The sequence below is a fragment of the Mauremys mutica genome, chromosome 1, assembly GCF_020497125.1.
Source record: "Mauremys mutica isolate MM-2020 ecotype Southern chromosome 1, ASM2049712v1, whole genome shotgun sequence".
Taxonomy (NCBI): domain Eukaryota; kingdom Metazoa; phylum Chordata; order Testudines; family Geoemydidae; genus Mauremys; species Mauremys mutica.
The window spans coordinates 153,950,648-153,959,659 of NC_059072.1; positions in this window are offsets into that span (position 1 = coordinate 153,950,648).

Below are 9,012 nucleotides of genomic sequence, written 5' to 3' on the forward strand. Positions count from 1 at the left end.
CAGTTTAGGCCTAATCAGTAGAGTAGAGCAGAAGAATTACTTCTTGTGTCTTGCTTACAACATTCCTGCTAATACATCCCAGAATGATGTTTTCTCTTTTTGCAAGTGTTACACTGTTGACTCATATTTAGCTTCTGATCCACTATGACCCCCAGATCCCTTTCTGCAGTACTTCTTCCTAGGCAGTCATTTCCCATTTTGTACGTGTGCAATTGATTGTTCCTTCCTAAGTGGAGTACTTTGCATTTGTCCTTATTGAATTTCATCCTGTTTACTTCAGACATTTCTCCATTTTGTCCCGATCATTTTGAACTTTAATCCTATATTCCAAAGCTCTTGCAACCCCTCCCAGCATGGTATTGTCCACAACTTTATGTGTGCACTCTCTATGTCTTTTCATTGATGAAAATATTGAAGAGAACTGGACCCAAACTGATCTCTGTGGACCTTACTTGATATGCTCTTCCAGCTTGACTGTGAACCACTTATAACTACTCTCTGGGAATGGTTTTCCAACCAGTTATGCACCCACCTTATAGTAGCTCCATCTAGGTTGTATTTCCCTAGTTTGTTTATGAGAAGGTCATGCAAGACAGTATCAAAAAGCCAAAATATAAAACATCTACCGTTTCCCCTTATCCATGAGACTTGTTACCCTATCAAAGGCCTGGTCCACACTAGGACTTTAATTCGAATTTAGCAGCGTTAATTCGAATTAACCGTGCACCCGTCCACACCAGGAAGCCATTTAATTCGACCTAGAGGGCTCTTTAGTTCGAATTCGGTACTCCACCCCGACGAGGGGAGTAGCGCTAAATTCGACATGGCTATGTCGAATTAGGCTAGGTGTGGATGCAAATCGAATTTACTAGCTCCGGGAGCTATCCCACACTGCACCACTCTGTTGACGCTCTGGACAGCAGTCCGAGCTCAGATGTTCTGACCAGCCATACAGGAAAAGCACCGGGAAAATTTGAATTCCTTTTCCTGTCTGGCCAGTTTGAATCTCATTTCCTGTGTGGACGTCGTGGCGAGCTCAGCAGCACTGGCAGTGATGCAGAGCTCTCCAGCAGAGGAGTCCATGCAATCTCAGAGTAGAAAGAGGGCCCCAGCATGGACTGACCGGGAAGTCTTGGATCTGATCGCTGTGTGGGGCGATGAGTCTGTGCTTTTGGAGCTGCACTCCAAAAAACAGAATGCAAAGACCTACGAGAAGGTCTCCAAAGCCATGGCACTCAGAGGATACAGCCGGGATGCAACGCAGTGCCGCGTGAAAATCAAGGACCTGAGACAAGGCTACCAAAAAATCAAAGCGGCAAACGGACGCTCCAGAGCCCAGCCCCAGACATGCCGCTTCTACGAGGCACTGCATGCCATTCTCGGTGGGTCTGCCACCACTGCCCCACCAGTGACCGTGGACTCTGAGGATGGGATAGTGTCGAAGGGCAGTTTCTCGGCGATGTTCGCCGATGGGGAAGATGAGGAAGGGTTTGTGGAGGACGAGGCAGGCAACAGCGGTTACAATACTGCTTTCCCCGACAGCCAGGATCTCTTCATCACCCGCACAGAGATCCCCTACCAACCCTCCCCGGCCGTTAACCTGGACTCCGAATCAGGGGAAGGATCAGTCGGTAAGTGCTATAAACATGTAAACATTTATTTTTTAACAAAACAGGAATAAAAACTATATAAAAAGAAGGTCAATGAACATAAGAACATAAGAACATAAGATAGGCCGTACCGGGTCAGACCAAAGGTCCATCTAGCCCAGTATCTGTCTACCGACAGTGGCCAATGCCAGGTGCCCCTGAGGGAGTGAACCTAACAGGCAATGATCAAGTGTTCTCTCTCCTGCCATCCATCTCCATCCTCTGACGAACAGAGGCTAGGGACACCATTCTTACCCATCCTGGCTAATAGCCATTTATGGACTTAGCCACCATGAATTTATCCAGTTCCCTTTTAAACATTGTTATAGTCCTAGCCTTCACAACCTCCTCAGGTAAGGAGTTCCACAAGTTGACTGTGCGCTGCGTGAAGAAGAACTTCCTTTTATTTGTTTTAAAGCTGCTGCCTATTAATTTCATTTGGTGACCCCTAGTTCTTGTATTATGGGAATAAGTAAATAACTTTTCCTTATCCACTTTCTCAACATCACTCATGATTTTATATACCTCTATCATGTCCCCCCTTAGTCTTCTCTTTTCCAAACTGAAGAGTCCTAGCCTCTTTAATCTTTCCTCATATGGGACCCTCTCTAAACCCCTAATCATTTTAGTTGCTCTTTTCTGAACCTTTTCTAGTGCTAGAATATCTTTTTTGAGGTGAGGAGACCACATCTGTACACAGTATTCGAGATGTGGGCGTACCATGGATTTATATAAGGGCAATAATATATTCTCAGTCTTATTCTCTATCCCCTTTTTAACGATTCCTAACATCCTGTTTGCTTTTTTGACCACCTCTGCACACTGCGTGGACATCTTCAGAGAACTATCCACGATGACTCCAAGATCTTTTTCCTGACTCGTTGTAGCTAAATTAGCCCCCATCATGTTGTATGTATAGTTGGGGTTAGTTTTTTCCAATGTGCATTACTTTACATTTATCCACATTAAATTTCATTTGCCATTTTGTTGCCCAATCACTTAGTTTTGTGAGATCTTTTTGAAGTTCTTCACAATCTGCTTTGGTCTTAACTATCTTGAGTAGTTTAGTATCATCTGCAAACTTTGCCACCTCACTGTTTACCCCTTTCTCCAGATCATTTATGAATAAATTGAATAGGATTGGTCCTAGGACTGACCCTTGGGGAAGACCACTAGTTACCCCTCTCCATTCTGAGAATTTACCATTAATTCCTACCCTTTGTTCCCTGTCCTTTAACCAGTTCTCAATCCATGAAAGGACCTTCCCTTTTATCCCATGACAGCTTAATTTACGTAAGAGCCTTTGGTGAGGGACCTTGTCAAAGGCTTTCTGGAAATCTAAGTACACTATGTCCACCGGACACCCCTTGTCCACATGTTTGTTGACCCCTTCAAAGAACTCTAATAGATTAGTAAGACACGATTTCCCTTTACAGAAACCATGTTGACTATTGCTCAAGAGTTTATGTTTTTCTGTGTGTCTGACAATTTTATTCTTTACTATTGTTTCAACTAATTTGCCCGGTACCGACGTTAGACTTACCGGTCTGTAATTGCTGGGATCACCCCTAGAGCCCTTTTTAAGTATTGGCGTTACATTTGCTAACTTCCAGTCATTGGGTACCGAAGCCGATTTAAAGGACAGGTTACAAACCTTAGTTAATAGTTCCGCAACTTCACATTTGAGTTCTTTCAGAACTCTTGGGTGAATGCCATCTGGTCCCGGTGACTTGTTAATGTTGAGTTTATCAATTAATTCCAAAACCTCCTCTAGTGACACTTCAATCTGTGACAGTTCCTCAGATTTGTCACCTACAAAAGCCAGCTCAGGTTTGGGAATCTCCCTAACATCCTCAGCCGTGAAGACTGAAGCAAAGAATCCATTTAGTTTCTCCGCAATGACTTTATCATCTTTAAGCGCTCCTTTTGTATTTTGATCATCAAGGGGCCCCACTGGTTGTTTAGCAGGCTTCCTGCTTCTGATGTACTTAAAAAACATTTTGTTATTACCTTTGGAGTTTTTGGCTAGCCGTTCTTCAAACTCCTCTTTGGCTTTTCTTATTACACTCTTGCACTTAAGTTGGCAGTGTTTGTGCTCCTTTCTATTTGCCTCACTAGGATTTGACTTCCACTTTTTAAAGGAAGTCTTTTTATCTCTCACTGCTTCTTTTACATGGTTGTTAAGCCACGGTGGCTCTTTTTTAGTTCTTTTACTGTTTTTCTTAATTTGGGGTATACATTGAAGTTGGGCCTCTATTATGGTGTCTTTAAAAAGGGCCCACGCAACTTGCAGGGATTTCACTTTAGTCACTGTACCTTTTAACTTTTGTCTAACTAACCCCCTCATTTTTGTATAGTTCCCCCTTTTGAAATTAAAGGCCACAGTGTTGGGCAGTTGAGATGTTCTTCCCACCACAGGGATGTTGAATGCTATTGTATTATGGTCACTATTTCCAAGCGGTCCTGCTATAGTTACCTCTTGGACCAGCTCCTGCGCTCCACTCAGGATTAAATCTAGAGTCGCCTCTCCCCTTGTGGGTTCCCGTACCAGCTGCTCCATGAAGCAGTCATTTAAAGTATCGAGAAATTTTATCTCTGCATTTCGTCCTGAAGTGAAATGTTCCCAGTCAATATGGGGATAATTGAAATCCCCCACTATTATTGGGTTCTTAATTTTGATAGCCTCTCTAATTTCCCTTAGCATTTCATCATCACTATTACTATCCTGGTCAGGTGGTCGATAATAGATCCCTACTGTTATATTTTTACTAGAGCATGAAATTTCTATCCATAGAGACTCTATGGAACCTGTGGATTCGCTTAAGATTTTTACTTCATTTGAATCTACACTTTCTTTAACATATAGTGCCACTCCTCCCCCCGCACGGCCTGTTCTGTCCTTCCGATATATTTTGTACCCCAGAATGATTGTGTCCCATTGATTGTTCTCAGTCCACCAGGTTTCTGTGATGCCTATTATATCTATATCCTCCTTTATCACAAGGCACTCTAGTTCACCCATCTTATTATTTAGACTTCTGGCATTTGTGTACAAGCACTTTAAAAACTTGTCCCTGTTTATTAGCCTGCCTTTTTCTGATGTGCCAGATTCTTTTTTATGTGACTGTTTATCATCTGATCCAGCCCTTACATTATACTTCTCATTCCTCTGCTCCTGACTATAACCTGGAGATTCTCTATCATCAGACTCTCCCCTAAGAGAAGTCTGTGTCCGATCCACACGCTCCTCTGCAGCAGTCGGCTTTCCCCCATCTTCTAGTTTAAAAACTGCTCTACAACCTGCATATAGGGATCGAACAGAAATCCTCTTGGGACAGTTCTACGAAGCTCTCTGAGAGGTACTCGAAAAGCCTCCGCAGAGGTTCCTGGGGAGAGGTGCCTTGTTGGGTGCTCCGTGGAAGCACACCCTTCCGCGCCAGGCCATCCTGAGGTATAGTGGGAGCATCGCCTCGACCAGCATGGCAGCATAGGGCCCTGGTCTGTGCAGGGATTCACGCAGCATTCGCTCTCTGTTTCTCCTGGAGACCCGCCTCAGGGTGATCTCGCTCGGCGACTGCTGCATCTAATTAGGGGAATTACTTTAATGTTACTATTGTGAATGCTTGACTTTTCCTTTGCATAACAATGACCGTCGTTTAACAGCCACGTGTTGGAGGCTGCAGAGGAAAAGCATACAGGGATCTTTCCCGGGGACAGCCGCGAGGGGCTGGAACAGAGTCAGACTTTATGCTTTCCAGATTGCCTGCAGCAGGAGGGCACTGCTATCCATTAACTGTTAAGCAGCCTAAAGTTTACGGCTTACCAGGCCTGGCTGCTACACGGATTCTGCTGTCCTGCCCCGCTTGTCCGATCTCCAGTGCAAGACCCCAGGCAATGAAAGCGAATGCCGAAAATTCGAACTTGTCCTGAGAGCACATGAGATTAGGTGCCCTGTATGGTCTTGTTCACAGAAACTGAGTAGACTGTGTTCAGTGTTCGCAAACATGTATCTTTGGAAGGAAATCACTTCCTTTTTCCCATCACACAGCTGCGGCTCTTTCCCGAACTGCCCCGGCATCCCCTTCACAGAGGCTGGCGCAGATTAGGCAGCGAAAGAAAAAGACTCGGGACGAGATGTTCGCTGAACTGATGGCCTGCTCCAGAGCCGAGGCGGCCCAGCAGAGCCAGTGGAGGGAGACCCTCTCTCAGCAGCAGCGCTCACACAGTGAACGGGAGGACAGGTGGCGGCAGGAAGACCAGCAGGCGACTCAAACGCTGCTTGGACTAATGAGGGAGCAAACGGACACGCTCCAGCGCCTTGTGGATGTTCTGCAGGACTGCAGGCAGGAGCAGAGAGCCCCCCTGAACTGTATCTGCAACCGCCCTCCCCCGCCACAAAGTCCTGTCCCCCCCTCACCCAAAATCACAAGAAGGAGGGGCGCTAGGGGCCGTGAAAACTGTCACTCCACCCCAGCAGAGCGCTCATGTATCAAACAGCTCTCATTCCCTAAAGTATGAGAATTGCTTGCCTTCCTGGCTCACCCGATGCCAAATCCCAGTTTCATCCCCCAACTGTGTAGTTGAGTATTAAAAATAGTTTGCTGTTCATTACTGTTTCCGTCATGTTTCTTTGCAGAAGACTTTGTGTGAAGGGGGGGAGGGGTTTGTTAATTGCATAGGTCAGCCACCATTAACAGGGTACAGACATGGGGGCAGGATCAACAGCAGGTCACACACAGAGTGCAGTCACTAGGCACCCGGGTCACTCTGTGAGGTGTCTGCTGCCCCAGGTCAATCTGGGAGGTGTATGTTGCCCCAGGGTCCGAGCGCCTAGCATCCACAAATGGCAAGGCAGGCTGCCCTTACCATGCCCTTCCACCCTAGCCATGAACCTCTCCGATGCCCTGAGCCCCAGCCAGAGCCATCATCCCCCCACACCTACTCACCCTTACCACACACCCCTCACCCCTTCCTGCAAACCCACCCCTTCCTGCACACCCTCCGGTAACCGTCTTCCCCCCAGAGACCGCTGTAGGAGCAGGAGCCTGTCAGTCCTCGAGTGTAGAAGCGGTCTGTACATCACTGCACACCGTACCCACCACAGTCTGCGTCCCTGTTGGAACCCTTGAACGAGAATTTGTTAGTAAAGAAAACTTTGTTAATTAAAAATGTTCCAATAACTTTATTTTTAAACGTCTGTTGGAAGGGGGGAAACCTGGTGAACGGGGTATGTAACCGCTGAAAAAAGTCAATAGTAACTGAAACAGGGGCAGGTTCAGCTTCTCTGTAAAGAGACTGGACAGTCATAGGTTACCCTGCTCTCTGAGGAACCTAGCTTTCAAAGCCTCCCGGATGCACAGTGCTTCCCGCTGGGCTCTTCTAATCGCACGGGTGTCTGGCTGAGCGTAATCAGCAGCCATGCGATTTGCCTCAACGTCCCATCCCGCCATAAAGGTCTCCCCCTTGCTCTCACAGAGATTGTGGAGCACACATCAAGCTGCAATAACAATGGGGATATTGGTTTCGCTGAGATCCGAGCGAGTCAGTAAGCTCCTCCATCTCCCCTTGAGACGTCCGAAAGCACACTCCACCACCATTCTGCACTTGCTCAGCCGGTAGTTGAAGAGCTCCTTGTCACTGTCCAGGGCGCCTGTATAGGGCTTCATGAGCCAGGGCATTAGCGGGTAGGCTGGGTCCCCGAGGATCACTGTAGGCATCTCCACATCCCCAACACTTACTTTGTGGTCCGGGAAGAAACTACCTTCCTGCAGGCGTCTAAACAGACCAGAGTTCCTGAACACACGCGTGTCATGAACCTTGCCCGGCCACCCGACATAGATGTTGGTAAAACGTCCCCTATGGTCCACCAGTGCTTGCAGCACCATTGAAATGTAGCCCTTTCGGTTAATATACTGGCTGGCCTGGTGGGCCGGTCCCAGGATAGGGATGTGAGTGCCATCTATAGCCCCACCGCAGTTTGGGAATCCCATCGCGGCGAAGCCATCTATGACCACCTGGACGTTTCCCAGGGTCACCACCTTTGAGAGCAGTAGGTCAACGATTGCATGGGCTACTTGCATCACAGCAACCCCCACGGTAGATTTGCCCACGCCAAAGTGGTTCGCTACTGACCGGTAGCTGTCTGGCGTTGCAAGTTTCCAGAGGGCTATGGCCACTCGCTTCTGCACACTCAGGGCTGCTCGCATCCGGGTGTCCTGGCGCTTCAGGGCAGGGGACAGCAAGTCACACAGTTCAAGGAAAGTGCCCTTACGCATCCTGAAGTTTCGCAGCCACTGTGATTCATCCCAGACCTGCAGCACTATGCGGTCCCACCAGTCCGTGCTTGTTTCCCGGGCCCAGAATCGCCATCCCATAGCATGAACGTGACCCATTGCCACCATGATCTCCACGGCGCGGCATACCGTGCTTTGTGAGAGGTCTGTGCCACTCTCACACTTCACGTCCTCACCGCGCTGCCGGAGCCTCCTCGCCCGATTTCTCAGCAGCTGACTGTGGAAGAGGTGTTCGATAAGGTGCGAGGAGTTGACAACGGCCATAAGTGCAGCGATGATCGCAGCGGGCTCCATGCTCGCAGTGCTGTGGCGTCCACGCTGTCACTGACCAGAAAAGTGCGCAAACAGAGTTCCCGCTGGCGCTTTCAAGGAGAGAGGGCGGGAGTGACGGTTGAATGACGACAGTTACCCAAAACCACCCTCGACACATTTTTCCCCCAGAAGGCATTGGGGGCTCTACCCAGCATTCCAATGGGAAGCGGGGACTGCGGGAACTGTGGGATAGCTGCCCAGAATGCACCACTTCCAATGTTGATGCTTGCCCCGTTAGTGTGGACTCACAAAGTCGTATTAGTGTCCTTAGTGTGGATACACAAATTCGAATTCATCAGGTCGAATCCACAAATTCGACCTAAGTTAAATCGAACTACTCTTGTAGTGTAGACATACCCAAAGAAAGCTATTAGGTTGGTTTGACACGATTTGTTCTTGACAGATCCATGTTGTTACTCATCACCTTATTATCTTCTAGGTGTTTGCAAATTGATTGCTTAATTATTTGCTCCATTATCTTTCCGAGTACTGAAGTTAAGCTGACTGGCCTGTAATTCCCTGGGTTGTCCTTATTTCCCATTTTATAGATTGGCACTATACTTGCCCTGTTCAAGTCCTCTGGAATCTCCCCCATCTTCCGTGACTTTTCAAAGATAATCGGCTAATGGCTCAGATATCTCCTCAGTCAGCTCCTTGAGTATTCTAGGATGTATTTCATCAGGCCCTGGTGACTTGAAGACATCCAACTTGTCTGAGTAATTTTTGATTTGTTCTTTGTCTATTTTAGTCTCTGATCC